The sequence below is a fragment of the Erpetoichthys calabaricus genome, chromosome 6 (genome assembly GCF_900747795.2).
Source record: "Erpetoichthys calabaricus chromosome 6, fErpCal1.3, whole genome shotgun sequence".
In the NCBI taxonomy this organism is placed as follows: Eukaryota; Metazoa; Chordata; class Cladistia; order Polypteriformes; family Polypteridae; genus Erpetoichthys; species Erpetoichthys calabaricus.
Window position 1 is genome coordinate 79,810,739 of NC_041399.2, and position 18,887 is coordinate 79,829,625.

The 18,887-nt window shown below is 39.2% G+C and overlaps 1 protein-coding gene across 2 annotated transcripts in view; it reads left to right on the plus strand.

Annotated features, from left to right (window-relative positions):
- Window positions 1-18,887, plus strand: part of LOC114653422 (disks large-associated protein 1-like) — a 518,937-nt gene that overhangs the window by 424,969 nt on the left and 75,081 nt on the right. The window lies entirely within an intron of this gene.

Sequence of the window (18,887 nt, forward strand, 5' to 3'; positions counted from 1 at the left end):
GTGCATGAGCAGGCTCTGAAATGGACAGGAGCCCCATTGAAGGTTGGGATAGGCTGTGGCTGCCATGTCCCTGACTTGGATTAGGAGAGTTTGAGGATATAAGGGTACACAATTAAAACGTCTGTAGTGTGGGAGCTTGTTGTGGGGGCACACAGTGGCAGTTGGGGGTGACAATAACAGTATGAGAAGCCTGTGATTGGTATGAATTTCCCTTTGGGATTAATAAAGTATCTATCTATCTATCTATCTATCTATCTATCTATCTATCTATCTATCTATCTATCTATCTATCTATCTATCTATCTATCTATAATGTTATACAGATTATTACATATTATTCAAAGTTGATTCAAAATTTCAATGAGTCACAACTCTGTATTGGCATCAGCTATGAAAAGAAGGTGTTCTGAGGTTTTAGTGTTGGGCAGATTTCATTTTGTATTTGTGGTACAATCATTTTTTTTTCTTTCAAGGTATCACAAAATGTTATTGTTATTTCTATGTAGTTTCATAGATCATTTTCTTCTCTGTGGTCATCTTGGATAAAGCTTGATCAGGTGACCTCAAGCTTTTACTCTTTTACTGTCATTTTCTGTTTATGATGGCAGCACACTACTCTCTTTGTGCAAGATTTTAGATTCAATGCTAAAAGATCTTTGTGTGTTTTAAATATTCAAAAAAATTCTTGTGAATCAGGACCCTGCGTGATTTTTTAAACTACAAGTTTAATTTGCATTTTTGTTTTGGTTTCTCGTTTCTTTGTTACTTTTTCTCACTGATCTTTTTTCTGTACCTTTGGTCATGAGTTACCCAGCATCTCCTGACCTTTGCCTTTTAATTTTTGTTTTTCCCTGCTGTTTTCATTCAACTAGAGCAGCAGAATTGCCTCATCATATTATGGACCTGAATAAACATCTACCAAAAAGAAACAGTAAAGGTTACTAATTATTCACTCAAACATGCCGTTATCTTGCCATAGGGTGAGAATCAAAAGTTGAAAAGAGCAGAGTGGAGCAGAGGATGAAATGTAATCATTAAGCAAAGCGAAGCTTGATAGTAAGTTAAACTGAGATTAACAAGTGAAATTCAAAAATTCAGGAGTAAGAGTTTGTGACTGGGAATCAAACAAAAGCACTAGTGAAAGGGTTTTTTTAGATTATCCATAAACCTGGACATAAACGATGTGCAGTACTGATTTATATATTTTCACAATGATGATGGTATGCATTCTCCATAATAATCATGGTAGAACCCATTAAAAATCCACATGGCATAGTGGATTTTCAAAACATGGTGGAAAACAAAAATAATAAACCTTAAAAACAGATATATCAGTATATATATAATGCAAAGTGTACCGACTCACTTATTCACTCACTCACTCATCAACCAAAACACTATATCTTGTTTAATTAAAAAGCTGAAATTTAGCAGAATGTTACACCTAAAACAATAGGTATCCACTAAGAAAGGACATTTTGATATATCAATATTTAAGGGTAAAAACACCCACAATAGACAACCTAAATACCTCAAAATTTTAAAAATGCCTTGACAGATTTAATTGACATTTGGTGACATTATAGAAAAATGAAAATTAGACAACATGTAAATTTTTTTATTTACTTATATTTTCCTGTTGATTACGCTCTAGCAAGTTAGACATTCTAAGGCGCCACCTCCCCCATTTTGCCACACTGTGGACAGAAATGTCTTGGAGAAATTGGGTGCACTGTTTAATACGAATGATGGCTATCTGTAGATTGAAAGTGAAAGGAGTAAAGTTTGGTGAAGCCCAAAGAAGACACGTTTAGCAAGTGCTTGCCAGTCGGTGCATCTGTGAGTATAGTCAATATCACTCACCAGATCCAGTAAGAAAGGTATGTAATATATATTATCCTCCTCCCCCCCACCCCACACGCCCCATCTTATCTGCAACCTTGTGCAAATGTCGAAGTGGGGACTACAATTCCCATGAGCCAGTGTGCCATTCCAGACGATTTCATAAAGTTTAAACAAGAGCATCAACAGATATGACATGTCATAAACAGTTCTTTTAGAACAGTGCTTGTCAACTTTGGTTTCCCTGGGACTCAGTTTTAACAACAACATTTATTTATATAGAACGTTTTTATACAAATAATGTAGCTCAAACTACTTTACAAGATGAAGAAAGAAAAAAAAAGGCAAAATAAGAATTAAAATACGAGAACACTAATTAACATAGAATAAAAGTAAGGTGTGATGGCCAGGAAGGACAGAAAAAACAAAAAAACACTCTAGAGGGCTGGAGAAAAGAATAAAATCTGCAGGGGTTCAGAGGCCACGAGACCGCCAAGCCACCACTAGGCATTCCACCTAACATCAATGATCTCAATCAGTCCTCATGGTTTTCAAGCTTCATGAAGAAGAATTAGACGATGATGGTCATGTGGACCTCTGGCCTTCAATCCAACCATGTGGAGACTGCATGGTGCCTTGATGAAGTGGTGGTGGTGCAGATCACCACCACAGAAAAACGGAAAAAGTGCAGCAGAGAAAGTAGGGGTTAGTATGGATTTTGACACCATGAAAAATAATAATAATTAAATGCATATACAGAATATCAGGGTTACACTAAAATAAAGCTATGAGAAAGCCATGTTAAAATAATGGGTTTTTAGCAGTTTTTTAAAATGTTCCACTGTATTAGCCTGGCAAATTTTTACTTTTTAAGTTCCTTAAGGACTGTTGAGGATTCTTAAATCGAGCACAATTATAAGAGCAGGGGGAAGAGGTCCCCTTGGTCAAATGAGCACAGTTAGAAATGGGGAAAAATATCATGCAGCGTTGTTGATTGCTTTGGCGTATCATCATTAAGTTCACAATACCAATCAAGGATAAGCTTTAAGTGCTTTTTGAAGTAAAAAAAAAACATAAAGGAAAAAATAAACACAACACAAATTAACCGATGGTGCTAAGCCACAACTGAACAGAATGAAGCTCAATTTTTTTTCTGTAGCTGATGGAGATTCTGCTTTTCAAAATGCGATAAGAAAAGAACAGGATGTTGCTTTTGAGTAAGTAAAAGTAATTAGTAACTTTTGTTCTATTTATACTAATTTTAGGGTTTGATACTAATGGAGAGTCAAGATTTTTAGCCCTTTGTACGTTTGAGGGACTCAACTTTAAATCACTTTTGTAACATTACTGAACATGACTTTAAAATGGAGTTCTGCTGCAATCTCTTTCCCACCAACACCACCAAGAACTGTATAATAGTAAACAGCTCTGGTCAACTAATAAAATTAGCCCTGGTAAAAAAAAATATAAAAAATGTATACAGAAAAGTATTCAGTTACATAGTACTTCTGATACATCCAATTAACTAATGGCACTATAACTGAGCCCCATTCACTTAGAAAAATTTTTGGACAAATCTGAGTAACAGTATATACAGTATTTAGAAAATGAAAGTAAACATGACTTCTCCACAAATGTTGAAGAGAAGTATTTCTGTATTTTACTTATTATGCATACTCACACCATGCCACAGAAAGTGCATAACTCTGAGGGTTGTTTGGTATTGTGAACATTGTAACAAGCAAGTGGTCAATTCAGAAATCTAATGGTTTGATTTGACAAAAAAATGTAATGTATTGTAGTCAGATTTATTGCAATGAGTAGAGAATAATGAGAATCTTATTTGCATGCTTGACCAAAATGTAACACACTGCCATTCTCCAGCGGTGTGAATCTCACTCTAAAGGTTGTGTAAAATATAACAACACAGAATATCTGGGCCCAGATGGCCCCCCTTCCTACTGTCCAAATTATAATATGCTGGCTGTTTTATCATCTTCAGTACAACTGCTACTCATTACATTATAGTAGGAGTTGTTAGCATGTATATTAGTAGTGACATCTGAAAATAGGAGATACTGTACAAGAGCAGTAACAGGCAGAAGAAATGCTAAGTTCAACTCTTATATGAAGAGATTACAAAATTGTGAAGCATACAGTGAAAAAGCAACAGCAGGCCAGGAGATCTACATTTGCTTTTTTTTTTGTTTGCTTTTTTTGACGTATCACCATAGGACATTAACAGTACTTACTGTTATAGGTTTACTAAAATAGTCAAGAGTTATCCAAAGCACAGCATTTGTCCACTGTGTATTCATTTGTGGTCTTTTTTTAAAATAGACTTCTAATAGTTTTACATCCTTCACATAGGATACAGTGCGTGGGGAGAATTCTATACAGCAGGGGTGTCAAACTCATTTTGGTTCAGGGGCCACATACAGCCTAATTAGATGTCAAGTGGGCCGGAGCAGTATTTATAACATAATTACCTATAAATAATAGTAAGTCCATGTTTTTTCCCTTTGTTTTCGTGCAAAGAAGTACAAGTACATTAGAAAATCTTCATATTTAATGAAATGTTTTACAAAACATATCAACATATCAAAACATATAAACAACCTCAGATTTCTTAAAACAAGTGTTTGCACAAATACAAACAAAACTTTAAGTCAGAGGTATTTGTAACTGAAAAATATAGTACTGCACCTTAAAATTTATGGCATTACATGAACAATAGGATTCCACCAAACCAAACTCTTTTATAGTGAAGCTGTTAACTTACATTAAATGTAACATTTTTTAACTATTTCTACAGCAAGAATTCATTTTCACAGAACTGAATTCTTTAAGTGCAATCGGTGTCTGAAGCAATATTTTAAAGGAGTTAGTCACATCTAGACTACTTTGTTTTTGCTCCTGAAACTTGGCATCTTTTGGTCTGCACAAGTGCATCAATATCAGGTGTCATGTCCTGACTAGTAGCCAATCTCAGAATGTCATCTAAGTGCTTGTTTGTGAGCCTTGAGCGCAATTTTGTTTTATTGATGTTCATTACTGAGAAAACTTGTTCACAAAGGTAGGTTGTCCCAAAAATGCACAAAATTTTTGCAGCCAGGGCTGTTAATTTGGGGTACCCTGGCAAGAGATATTGATAAAATGTGTCCAAGCCCACTGAGGCAAACTTGTCCTTCAAATCTGCATCACATTGCAAATCAATTATCTCTAGTTGGATGTCGACAGGGACATCAGAAGCTTTGACTGTGAAGGGTGAGCGAAAAACTGCAAATTCTTTCTTGAGTTCACCAAAGATCTGAAACCGTTTCTCAAACTCACACAGCAATCCTGCAATCTTGTCTTTATACCGTTTCATGTCAGCATTAATGCCTGCTGCACATACCTCTCTTAGGCAAGGGAAATGTGCAGGGTCACCACTTGACAGCTGTGTCTCCCACAAAGTCAGCTTCAACTTGAATGCACATATGCTGTCATAAAACTGTGTGACAACTTTTTTGCGGCCTTGCAACATTTTGTTCAGAATTTTCAAGTGCTCTGTAATATCCACCAGAAATGCAAGGTCCTGCAGCCATTCCTGACATTGTAATTCCATCACTGGATTTCCTTTTTTCTCCATGAATTGTCCGATTTCCTCGCGTAGATCAAAGAAACGCCTCAGCACAGCGCCTCTGCTTAACCACCTTACTTCAGTGTAGTATGGCAGGGTATTAGTAACGTGATTGTCACTGAGAAGGCAGTCAAACTGACGATGATTCAGGCCTCTGGCTCGGATGAAATTAACAGTTCGGACAACCACCTCCATGACGTGATCCATTTTTAACGACTTGCAACACAATGCCTCCTGGTGCAAAATACAGTGAGATGTCCAGAAACCATCTCCTCCATTAGCGGCTTGTACTTTCTCTCTGAATTTTGTCACAACACCTGCTTTTCTTCCGATCATTGATGGCGCGCCATCTGTAGCCAGGCTGACGGCGCGGGACCAGTCCACCCCGACTCTGTCCAGCACGCCAACCACAGAGCCGAAAATGTCCTCAGCTGTTGTGGTGTCACTCATAGGCACCAACTCAAGGAACTCCTCAGTGACGGTCAATGTGTCATCAACTCCATGAATAAATATGGCCAGTTGAGCAACGTCTATAATGTCAGTGCTCTCATCAATTGCAACAGAAAATGCAAGAAATGACTTGACCTTGTGTTTCAACTGCCTGTCTAAATCAGCCGATAGTTCCGATATCTTCTCTGCCATAGTGTTTCTCGTCAGACTAATGTTGGCAAATGCTTGTCGCTTCTCAGGACACACGAGTTCTGCAGCCTTCATCATGCATCTTTTAACGAACTCACCGTCGGAATACGGCTTTGATGCTAATGCTATTTCGTTAGCAATTACGTAGGTGGCTTTTACTGCTGCTTCACTGACCTCTCGGCTCCGAGTGAAAATTGACTGCTGTTTTCTCAGACCCACCAGCAATTCATTTATCTTCTCTCTCCTCAGTCGTCCTTGCAAGATGTCGTATTTTCCACCATGATGAGTCTCATAGTGGCGCCGAATATTATATTCCTTGAGCACCGACACTTGTTGATTACACACCAAGCACACAGGTTTCCCATTTATCTCTGTGAATAAATAGGAAGTGGTCCATTTCTCTTGGAAAACCCTACACTCGGTATCCACTTTTCTCCTTTTTGACAAAGACATTTTGGCTAATGAGGGTGTCAAGGTGAGTAGAAAATAAGGTAGCCTACAGAGTGGCAGAGTTGTTGCTTCTTTTACTCTAATTAAAACAGTGCACCCCTCCCCTTTGACTAACACAGTGCGCCCCTCTCATCTGACTAACACCCTAGCGGATGATTTAGGAATTGCATTTTATTACGAATTTCGAGTTCGTGTCTTTTATTAATTTTTTTACTTTCAAAATTCATCCAGTGGGCCGGATTGAACCCCCTAGTGGGCCGGTTTTGGCCCGCGGGCCGTACGTTTGACACCCCTGCTATACAGTAAACCACATACAAAAAGCCAAGTGCGAAAGCAAGAAAACAGAGCACCACATTGAGAGATCTTCTCTTTGATAATGTAAATGTTTAACTAAGTCAGGCACAAGCATTCTAGTGGTACCATGATCAAGGAATGGATTTTCTGTGTTAAATTCCCACAAGATAATTTCGGAGCTGCTTAAAAGAAAAAGAACTTCAATGCTGGCCAGAAGGTTGCAGGAGTCCTGAGAACTACGGCACATAGAGCTGGTGGGCTGGAATTCTTGGATGGCAGCCTGGGTGGTGCAAAATTGGGAGCAAAATATAATTGTAACAGTGAAAATGGTAGACCAGTGAACAGAAACGTTGTATGTAGGGCAGACGTCCAAACCAAGAACTTGAATATTTCATTGTAACATGCAAGAGGAGCTACAGCAGCACTTTCATCCCTAATGTAAGTAGCAGAGTAGTATAGGCAGCTGGATGCACAGGGGATGGTCTTAAGGATATTTAAAGACCCAGAGACAAACAGGGGCAAAATAGTGAAAGGAGGGCACAGGAGCAGAAAGTAAAATTAGCTAAAGAACAAATCACAGGGACCCCAGCAGACTTGTTTTGGTAGTGTCTTCTGTGGCCTAGCAGCAAAAGCAGGAAGAAAATAAAAGTGCCTTTGGGTTTGCCTACAAAATCCAGAGTATTCAAATTAGTTTAAAAAAATAATAATAAATTAAGTAATTCATCTAATTAAAAAAGACTTTCTTTTAGTGATCCATTTCAAAAGATTTTTCTAATTATCCAAAGCCTTGGTTATCAGAGCTTCCTTGACACCTTGTTGACAGATCTCACCTATTTCAAGAAGTGTGACCACACCACAGTTTATGTGCTTTATTCACGGCTCCAGTTCTTCTTAATTGGCCTAATTTCTTCAGGATTCTAGCTCCTTCTGTGTCTGACCCGTTACTCGTGCCATTATACTTTCACAACCCAAAACTGTGCAGGATAAGTGGACAGCTAGCGCAGACTTACCCTTCTTGTGAGTGAATTTGTCTTGGAATGGATTTGTACCAAGCTAGAATAGGCTTTGCCCCTCCACAATCCTGTATTGAAGTATGGGGGGCCAGAAAATCTGAGCAGCAATAAGAATGACAGAGATAGAAATCTTAATAATAAACATTTTAAGGAAATGATAAACTGTTTTGATGTAGTTGTATAGCTGCAGAAAGATAACTTAAATAATACAAAACATTTGTCTCCTTCAACACAATGATACCTTGCAGATTTTCACAGTTCATTCATGATATCAATGCTCTGTAGTAGAGACAAACAAGAAACCACATGGCTATTTCATTAGGCAGTAGATCCCTAGAGGGAGCACTTTGTCCCTTTCCTCACAATTCATCCTACAGCTATGTGTCCAATCCCAAAGTACGTTTTCGGTGGCATATATTGAATTTCAGTCTGGCCAGTTTATGTGTTATAATGACATTTGCCCTGCATTCTTGTGCCAATGAGAACACAGGCCTTCTGCAAGTATGTAGACAAGGTATGGCAAGTTCACACTACAGGACTGTCAAACTCCTCGAACTGCTGTACTGCTCACATTACACAACATTCTTTCTTGTAATCAGTTGTCATGTTGATGGAGTGGTATGCACGCTTACACAGTCAAGCACAGATGAGATTCACAAATTACAAGATCTTTTTCCTCGTAGAGATGCCCTACAAAAAGAGTATGATCACTAAAACACTTATAAGAAGTCATCGTTTGTTTTCCTAACTTTGTCAAACTGGAGTTTTCCTGACTTTGTCAAACTGGAGCCTGAAGCAGTGGATGAGATCATTTTTGGATATGACATAGAAAGGGCATTCATTCGCATACTTGAGTTCTAGTAGCTACTTCTTAATATCTTGAGTCCCAGAGGCCATAGAGAGAAGCAATGTTTGAAGTCATTTTGTAGATGTTCCCACCTCAACCCTTGGTTTCCTCTCAGAAGGTCACTGGCTGTTGCTCATGGCCCAACTCACTAGTTGTCATATGACTACTCACACTACAAAATATTGTGCAAAAAATGTCAAACGTTTGGAAATGTTAGGGCACCTGTGACGTCTGAAAGGCCGGGTTGTAGGACACTTCTTAACTGCTCATAGGTGAGCATCGGTGAACTGATTTGCCTCTCATCTGGGGATTTTTGAAAGGTTCTATGTTGCTATTACTTGACAGTCTTTGCTTGTGAATTATGTTGTTTATTAAAATGAAACATTTTCCTTTCTTCTCTTTGAGTCTTTTCTCAGGTTTCTTGTTTTGTTCATTTTCACCTCATGAATATTTTTATTATTTGTTTATTAAATTTTTTTGTCAGCATCTTGGATTGTTGTTAATCGCAGGTGTCACCATTTTGTGCATTTTTGAATGGCCATGCCCATATTATTGGCCATCACTGTGTCCGGTGCCAGTCACAGGAAGCCGGAGTCACGTGACATATTATGTCATCACTCTGTACCTATTAAAGATGGTGAAGCGCTATAGCTTAGTCTCAAATTGTGACCAATGTTTGTGGTGCATTTAGCTAATCAAAAACAATTAAGGGAGTTAAGACTTAGCACGTGTTTCATGATTCAGATTTTTCATTTGCATTCTGGGCTTTCATATTTTGCTTTAATGATTTCCTTCACTTTTGACCTTGCTTGTTTCAATCAGTAATTCTCTTTTTTTCTCTTGCTGCTTGTGCAAAAAGAAATTTTTGTGTCTGACATTTTTCTTCTGTGGCAGAACATCCAGTCACAATAACTTTTGTAAATCAGGAGAAGCATGAGATTAATAGATCAGAAGGAACTGTTTTCCAATGTCTTTGTTTCTTGACATTAGTACATTATTTGTGGTTCACTATGAGAATACTGAAAGTGAAGATAAAAGGGAAAGTCAGCCCCACTACCAATAAACCCCTATTAAATCCAAAGGAGCTTACTAGTGGATTATTTTTATGGACCTTGTTCAGGAATGATTTATGTCCTATGCCCAATGCTGTTAGGATAGGCCCTGGCCACCTTGACCTTCAACTGAAATGATCTGGTTCAGTAATGGCTAGATACATTATTTTCACTGGGATTCACTCTGAGTGAAATCTACTCTAAAATAGCTGTTGTTAAAATTGGTTATATTAATTTAATGTATAGTAAGATGCATAGCTTCAGATGTTACTATACAATTAGTATGTGAACTTAAAATTGAGCAGTGGACTATAAGCAGAATAGTTCCTATGGCCACTAGGAGGCATTACAGATCCTTCCAAACCTTAGGCACAATTGCCCACCAACAGTCTTGCGTTCAAAATGACATTTTTATTAAACAAAATGCATTACGTAAGTTCCTTCTTTCCATAGTTGAAACACAATGCTCTTTTCCTTTCATTTTGTTTTGTTTCCTTCACACCTTCCCTCACTCTTCCAGGTGAGTTTTCTCCTCTTCCTCCTGACTCCCAGTTTGAGGTGATGTGGCTTCTTTGATGCTGGACCCAGATTTACTTTCAGGGCCATAGCATTGCATGGTGGAAGTACTTCCGAGCTGTATGGAAGCTCCACAGAACATGGAGATCTTCTCCCAGCTGCAGCCTTTGGTGGCACTTAAGGATGGTTGCCCTCCCTAATTATGAGTCCCATGTAAGCCTGTGTGTGTCCAAACTGGGACCATGCCAGAGGAGCACTGCCACATGTCATACTGGAGGATGAACTGTTCCTGGTATGTAGCTTCCCTCAATTTTTCTCCTCAACTGGCAAAAGGAGCAGGACCTATCATGGCCGAGTTGCACATCTATCTACACTACTGTCCTTCCATAATGGCCTTCTGGCTGTGTAATGGACAACTCTCCATCCCAGTTGGGATGCCAGTCCATGTATTATAGATCTCACAGTCTGTTTTCAGACTTAATAAGCTGAGGTAGTGATGGTGGCTGTCTGCTCCAGATTTACATTTTCTTTTCTTTTTTTTTTGTCTCTCCCCATTCACACTTGAGTATTAACATAATTTAGCACATTCACACTTGCAATTGAAGGACTGAGCCTAAATTGCATGTTGGGAATGTAACCTCTCAACACAGTTCTGAAAATGTACTTGTGTTTTAAATAAATGCTTGACAGTAATTGATTGAAACTTTAAAAGTAACAATGAGAAAATATAAAAAAGGACCAAGCAATAACAAGCCAAATGAAAGTGAAAAGGACTGTTCTGGCAATCCATCCATTCATGCATCCATCATAGGGCTGCTCTGTGTATTGGTACTGAAAAAGTTAAGAACACCTCCATTTTTAAAACGGAACGGTACTAGCATTTCCTTAATTTCTGTCACTCCGTCCATTCATACGTCCTTAATTTCAGTATTCCTGGTATTGATTTTCAGAGTGCAGCAAGAGAAGGAGGCATGTGATTGTGTGGTGAAGGGAAGCTGCACTGAGGTGAGGACATTGGGGAGTTGCCCATTAGTTGCTTCATACTATACAGGGGCCCAAAAGTTGGTATCAATACAAAAGTCGAAATTTAAATAGTGATCTAACACTAACCCATCCACTTTCAAACATGCTTATTCAGGATCACAGTGACCAAAAATATATCCTTACTGAATCAATAAACAACTTTGAACAATATACCAGTTCTTCAGAGGGCACACTAAATCATACAGGCCCATATTTAGACTCGACAGTTAACCTAACATGCACTTCTTTAGAATATGACAAGTATGCCAGTTATTGAGAAAAGCCCCCATGAGAATATGGGGAGAGCATCCAAGAAATTACATATAGTTTGCAGTTCTCCCAGTAGAGCTCTTCTTATTATAGGATATATTTTCATCTCTTTTTCTCTGTATTTTCATTTCTTGCTTCTCTTAGTCATCAGAAGGATTGATTCCCAATAAGTGATGCCAATGCTCAAGTCGAAAGCAATACAGGGTGCCCTGTATCCGCCTCAGTAATTGCTCTGCATGGCTGGAATTTTGAGCTCTTCCAGCATGTTCAAAAGCAAATGTCAATAAAGGTGTAGACTTTCGCCTACAGTTTCACAAAATTGACACGCTGTGGAAATCAAGGAATATTGTTCCATATGGGTTTGGCAAGATCTTGCAAATTTCTTCAAAAAAGCATTCATTGAAATATAAAGATAATAATGTATTTTGTAAATGCATATGGATAATAAAAATGTTGTGATATTTCTGTTAGCCAGTTTCATGTTCCGGTGGAGTGTTGATGAGAGAGTCAGGCATGCATGGAGGTGAGGGGGAGAAAGATAGCATATGATGTTTCTATGCCCCCACAGATGGTTGATTACAGATAAGATAAAAATAAAGGGGGCAAAATGGAGCTTTGCCAATGTGACTTTGTTAGTCTAATCTGGTAAAAAAAATCCCATGCTTTTTGATGTGGAGAAAAAGGTGGCAAATTAGATGAAAACATAAAACTGAATGCCTTTTTTCTGTGTCAATAGCGTGAGTTTTGCTAGTGTACTGGTTTAGCAAACGTTTTTGCAAAGTGAAGCTTTTAGTTTAGCAGTAAATTCAATTTCATGTGAATCGCTGGCTCATCTCAATGTGTTGACTTTAGACTGCACTTTTATAAGTGAGCGTGAGTTTGCCCCATCCAGCGCTTGTCTCTACCTTGCACTCTATCCTGACGGGATAGGCTGTACTCCCAATGACCCTGACCTGGACTGAGATGGTTTGGAGATGGGCCAATTGTTACCCACGTCATTTTAGAGGAAAGTCTGGGTCCTGTATTTGCTAAAATAGTCAGCATCAGTATGGTAGCCTGGATTTCAGTCAGACAAGGGTTGAATTTCCAGTTGGAATGCTGTAATGCATAACAAAATACCCAGTGATTCCAAGTAAAGAGAGGGCCTTCCTTTAGGGTGAGTTGACATCCCACTTTTCAGCTGCATGTTCTGGTGCTGAACAAAATCATTGTCCTTATTTTTACACGAAATGATTCCAATTGTTGGTACAAAACCTTTAAAGCCAGGGCCTGAATGTCAGCCACACCCAGATGATTGTGAAAGGCCCAACTCAGCTTACAGCTGATGTGACAGAATCACTTTATCTAGCTTTTTAAATTTCACAATTTCCTCCTTTTTTGTCTCACACCGACGTGCCAGTCAAAACAGATGAAACCTCCACCCACTCCATCCATGCCTATCACACTTGGTGGGGGATGGTGAAGAGAGCTTATGAGCTAGAAAGTTTGGAATCCAATGCTGTTCAACCGAAACTTCTGTGCTTCAGATGTGTGCTGTCAAACTCGGGAGAAAAATCTGACCCTGCAATGTGAAACTTGCCAGTACTCCTTCGGCAGAACTGATATATTGGTCGCAGTGGAGCGAGAGCGTCAAAAGGCCCTGTCAAAGCCCAGGAAGTGTACTTAGAATGACCCTATCAGTGGCTTTAATGAGCTGAAGTAAGCTTACTTTATGAAAGTGGTTTTTTTTTTTTACTTTTCAAGCCTTTTTGATCTGCTAAAGATTAGAATAATTTGTGTTATGTAGTACATGTTTTCCAACCATTTTTTTAGACTCTTGAATATGGCTCTTTAACCTTGACATAAAACATTTCTTTCATGATTCATTTCTCTATCAGGGAAAATAAAGTTTAAACTAAATTCAGTCTTTTAAGCCTCTAGTGGCTGTGCGGTCTGTTCTCAGTAAATTTATGTTCTAGGATTCCTATGAATTTATGTTCCATTATATTTATTGTGCTGTATTATTACTTTATTTCTTTTATTATGCTTAGGAGGCAAACATTAACATGAAGGCTGTCCGCACAAAGTGTACCAAAGACCTTTAGAGTTACCAGACTGTGGGTTTATAGATGGATGGTAGAGAATGGGACATTATAGACATGATCATGTGGTGCAGAGCAGGTCCCAAGTAGCTGCATGGACGTATTTCACGTTGTACTTAGTAGAGAGCCAAGTAACCGTTTAGGGTAAAGTCACCTGATGAAGACCCATATGAGGCATTCAGTACCCTTTGGGAGGGAATCAGGGTGTCAGTGAGCCCCAAACACGATCACACAAAGAGTCCCGGGTTCAAATAAAGATGTGTTTATTCAACACACTACCTCCACAAAGTTGCAAGCACAAAGCACAAGTAATCTTTCTCTCTACAATATCTCTCCTCTTTTCGCACCACCGCACTGCCCTCCTCTCATCCAGTGTTGCTGTACGTCCTCCCAACTCCAGCTCGCCAGGATAAGGGAGTGAGGTCCCTTTTATTAAGGACCTGGGAGTACTTCACTTCAGCACTTCCGGGTCATACAGATGTTTCATAAATCGGACAGAGCATCTCCCTACTGCGCCCCCTTGCGGCACCCATGGTCCCCAGCAGGGTTGTGTTGCCAGACTAAATCTCCCAGCATTCCCTGCTGGTTCCTAAACGGGTGCTGATATGGAGGGCTGCTGCCATCTTGTGTCCTAGGGGAATAACATATTCCCTACAGCATGGGCAGCCTGTCCATCCCTTCTGCCCCACTCTTCTGGGATTGAATCCTTTCTCTCTCCTGGCTGGGATGCCTATCTGCCAGATTGGAGCCTTCCATGCAAGTAAAGAACCATTCTCTTTTCTGGTCGGGATGCCTATCTAGGCCATGTGGCATTTACATCTTATAGACATTATGAGCTGGCCATCGTGCAAGGAGCCATAGGACCAAAGGAGATAGATGGATAGATGGATGGATAGATAGATAGATTTTAAAGGCAGTACAGGGTATAAGAGAGGCAGGGAGAGAGAGAGAGAGGAAAAGTACAACATAAATGAAACAGTAAAAATGAAATTGAAAGACACGGAACTTTATACTCAATGCAATAAAAGAAACAACTGTTCTCCGTACACCAACGTTATAGATGGCTAGAATGAGGTATGCTGATGTCTGTTTGCAGAAAAGAGCCCGACTGGCACCTCTTGACACACTATAATGGAATTGCTCAGCAGCTGAAACTGTTCTAGACCTATGCACCATGAAACAGATAGATGGCATTACATTGCAACATCTGCAGGGCTTTCAACATTGTGAAGGACCTCTCTCATCCCTCTCATGGACTCTGTGCCCGCCTGCTACCTGGCAGAAGGTGCCGGAGTATTCAATCTAGTTTTAGGCTAGGCTTCTTAACACCAAAATATTTAATTTGCACTGTTGTGTGTCTTTGTATCAATATGTGTCAGTATATTGGCATGCCTAGTTTCATTTGTGGAGTTTGTATTTAATCCTAATTAAGGATTATATTGCTTTTCACTATGTTTAACCCCTCTGCGTTTTGTTTATTATATATGTATATAACCTCTTACCTCTTATTTATTTGTTGCACCATATTTCTGAGGGGAAGCTATTTTGCGACATTATGTACTTGTGTATGGATGTCATGACAATAAAATCCAACAACATTAGTCATAATGGTGTGTAATTTTGCAGTCATCCTCTTTTCTGCCACTACTTTCCAAAGGACTGAACAACCCCACTGGCATAGCAGCCTGACCGCCCCAGGAAGATTTTAAATAAGACTGAGAACTCTGTGAATACTTGATTAAATACAATGGCTTGAGCACTCATTAATGATGGACACTGAATGTGGTGGGCAGAGAAGAAAGACAAAAGTGTCCCTCCATTTGCTAACTTGCTTTTCAATAGATGGTAATAAGGATGTCACCCAGAATAGGGTGGCAATCATTCCAAGTATTCTCTCATGTTGCTATGTAGTCACAGTGGGCAGCATTAGACTCGGGATGTTTGTAGACAACAGATTGAAATTTGAACAGAAGAAGAACCAGAAAACTCTAGAATGAACGTCCACTTTAAGTCTTCTGGAGTGGTTCACACTGAGCCAGGGTGGGCTTTCAGGTCAGCTGGTGTTTCAGCACTACTCCATCATGAGTGACACTGTGACAGGTTTGCATGTTAATGACAATGAGATGGCAATACCATCCAGAGTGGGTTCTCTCTTGCACTAGATGCTGACACTCCTGTCACCAAGATGAATGACGGGCAGTTATATACAAATAATGTGTGGATGGATGTGCTTTAAAAAGCTCCACTGAGTAAAGGACACGTTAGTCTTGATCTCCAAGTGCTTCTTCCGTCACAGTCACCAACTCTGTGGGGTGTCTTTTCTTTTCTCAGTGCCATAATGTCATTCTGCCAGAAATAAATGTTTCCAAAGCAGATCAAAATAAAAGATTCTGACGGCAATCTTGTGTAGGCTGTCACAAAAAGGCTTTAATTTGAGACTGTGGAATTAAAGACACAATTGTACCAACGATGTTACCGGAGCTGAGCATAACAAAGTCCCATGTCTGAAACGCTGAATGCTGCTGCTTTTCAATGGTGCGTAAGCTGGAATGCCTTAAAAATTCTGAGCACTGCCTTCATTTGCTGTTAGCTACTGTATGGCAAGGCTACAAAAAAAAGAAAGAGCAAAGAAAAAGGAGGAACATTAGCCAGGAGATCAAAGGCTGGCAGGCATGGTGTCACAGAATTCTTTATTTATAACCCAAGCCAGACATTTCTTGTTAGTTTCCACTGACAAGAAGCTACAAGCTTCAATGTCATGGTTTTAGACAAAAATGCAGACAGACTGGAATATGTATAAAAGAGACAGAGGGCTTTAAAATTAATGTAATGATAAAGGAGTAACTTTTTTTTATGGGAAGTTGGGTTCAACTGCTTAGCTGCAAAATTGCAACTAATGCCTAGAGCATATGGCACCTAAATTGTTAGGTCTGCCTCACTTGTGGACTCAAGGAGTGATCTCTAAAGCCCTAATACTAGTTCAGCAGTGTTTCTACACCCCACTCTTGCACAAGCCCGCCATTGCCATTTCGCTGTTGTGCCATTGTAATCTAAAGCAGAACTGTGCCATTTCCAGTATTACAATTAGAAGGGAGAACAAATAGGCTCCCCAAAGTGTCGAAGACCTGTGATAACCTGCAGGAGTGTCAGTCTGTACACTGGCACCAGGAAAGTGGAGCGAAATGAATGCAGCCTGACTAGCGTCGCCCTTTGTTGTGTCTGCATGTGGCAGCTGGATGCTTATTAAATGGATTCTTTTCAGACTGGCAGACAGATCAGTGCAGTGCATCCATGCCACTCTGGCCTTTACCTTTAGTTATGTTATTAGAAGCTGTGCTTCTTTGTTTGTTGTTAAGCAAAATTATCAATAATGGAATAAATGCCTTTCTGAGAAAATGGTTAAATTCATATCCTCCACCACATTTTTGAGTATTAAGTGTGTTGCTGGTCAGAGAGTCTGCCCATCTCATCAGTTCTGAGCAATATGTTAGGAACAATAGATAGATTGATAGATAGACTGGAAAGGCACTATATTAGATGGTAGTGGAAGAGTCATTGATAGATAGGCTGGAAAGGAAATGTATTAACTATAGAGGAGTCACTGATGGACATATAGAGTGAAAGGCACTTTATTAGATAGATATGGTAGAGTCACTAAAAAGTAGATAAACAGAGAGATAGATGGACAGGCACTAAGTTAGATCGCTGTGGAGGTGTTACTCATCGATATTGTAGATATGCGGGAATCACTGATAGATAGACACATTAGAAACAAACTGTTTGATAGATAGATAGATAGATAGATAGATAGATAGATAGATAGATAGATAGATAGATAGATAGATAGATAGATAGATAGATAGATAGATAGATAGATAGATAGTCACTAAAGAATAGGTGGTTAGGCAGGAAAAGCACAATATTAGATGGATGTGGAGGAGTAATTAACATATAGTTTATTATGCCCAAGGAAAAACTGTAATATTATACCAGCAATACACAAAACCTCCACTCAAGATTAAAGCGGAGCTAATTTGTGATAGATAGATTCACACCCGAATCTTTGTCACAACTATTTCAGATCAGTGTTTTTCCTTAGAAGGCAGCTTTGTGTGATCCACATCTCAGACCTTTGACCCTTATCATTGAAAAATAAAGGAGAACACAGACATGCACATACCTCAACGAAATGTCACCATTTTTCAAGCACTGAATGCAGAGGCATTAAGAGTTTTACCAGTCCCCAAGTCGGCGGCTGTCCTATTCTCCCCATCTCTGCCCATCTGACCTCCCACATCCAAACACTTTAAAGGGACCCTGTAGTGCTAAGGCTAGGAGGTGACAGCTTGGGAGCTGAAATTCTGAAAGCATGTCTTTTCCATCATTGCCTGCGGCAACTGAGTCTTTTCCAATCACTTATACATTCTATTGGCTTTCACAAAAAATAAATCATTACTATGTAACAGCTTACCTTCTTGCTTTTAATTAAAAAATAAATACACGTACAGTATATGACTTGAAATTTATATATGGGTGTTGAAGGTTCTTTGATTGCCTTTTTTCTTAAGGTGAAGACATGTTTGAAGGCATTCTGCCCCTGATGTTAAAGCGACAGATGGTCCGTTGTGCTGCCTACAACGTTTGTGCCGCGGCTTTCTCAACATTGTGTAACACTAGTCAGGCTGTCAGAATCGCCTCAACCCCTTGGGGCGTCAAGAGGCCAGATAAATCTTTTTGTGTGGTCTCTTCTGACTGAATGTCACTAACTGCATGAGGGGATTATTAATTCCATTTATTGTGTGGTGAAGCTTTCCATTTACAGTCTAGGATATAAGTGTAGAAATTTGCTCCTGTATTTTGGTTAGAAGCATGTCAAATAATTTAGATTTTGTGGATCTCAGAGAGAATAAATATACTGTACATCATGAACACATTTAAAGTTACATTGTCCTAACTTTCTGTTATTGATATTGAAAATTTGCTCTGCTTTATTGTGTGTTCCACCTAATTTGTATGTTCATGTATGTAAATGATGTATGTCATTATTAGCTGTGAACTGTTCTGAATCTGTACTCGTGAAGAGTGCTTTGCAATAACAAATAAAATTATATGCGTAAAATGGCAATACAGTGAATTCTAATTGCATATTTTCTATGATCATTTTGTCCATGTGGTGCCCATAACAGCTCCATACATTAGTTTACTTAATATGGTTCGACTGCCATCAGCACCATCTAT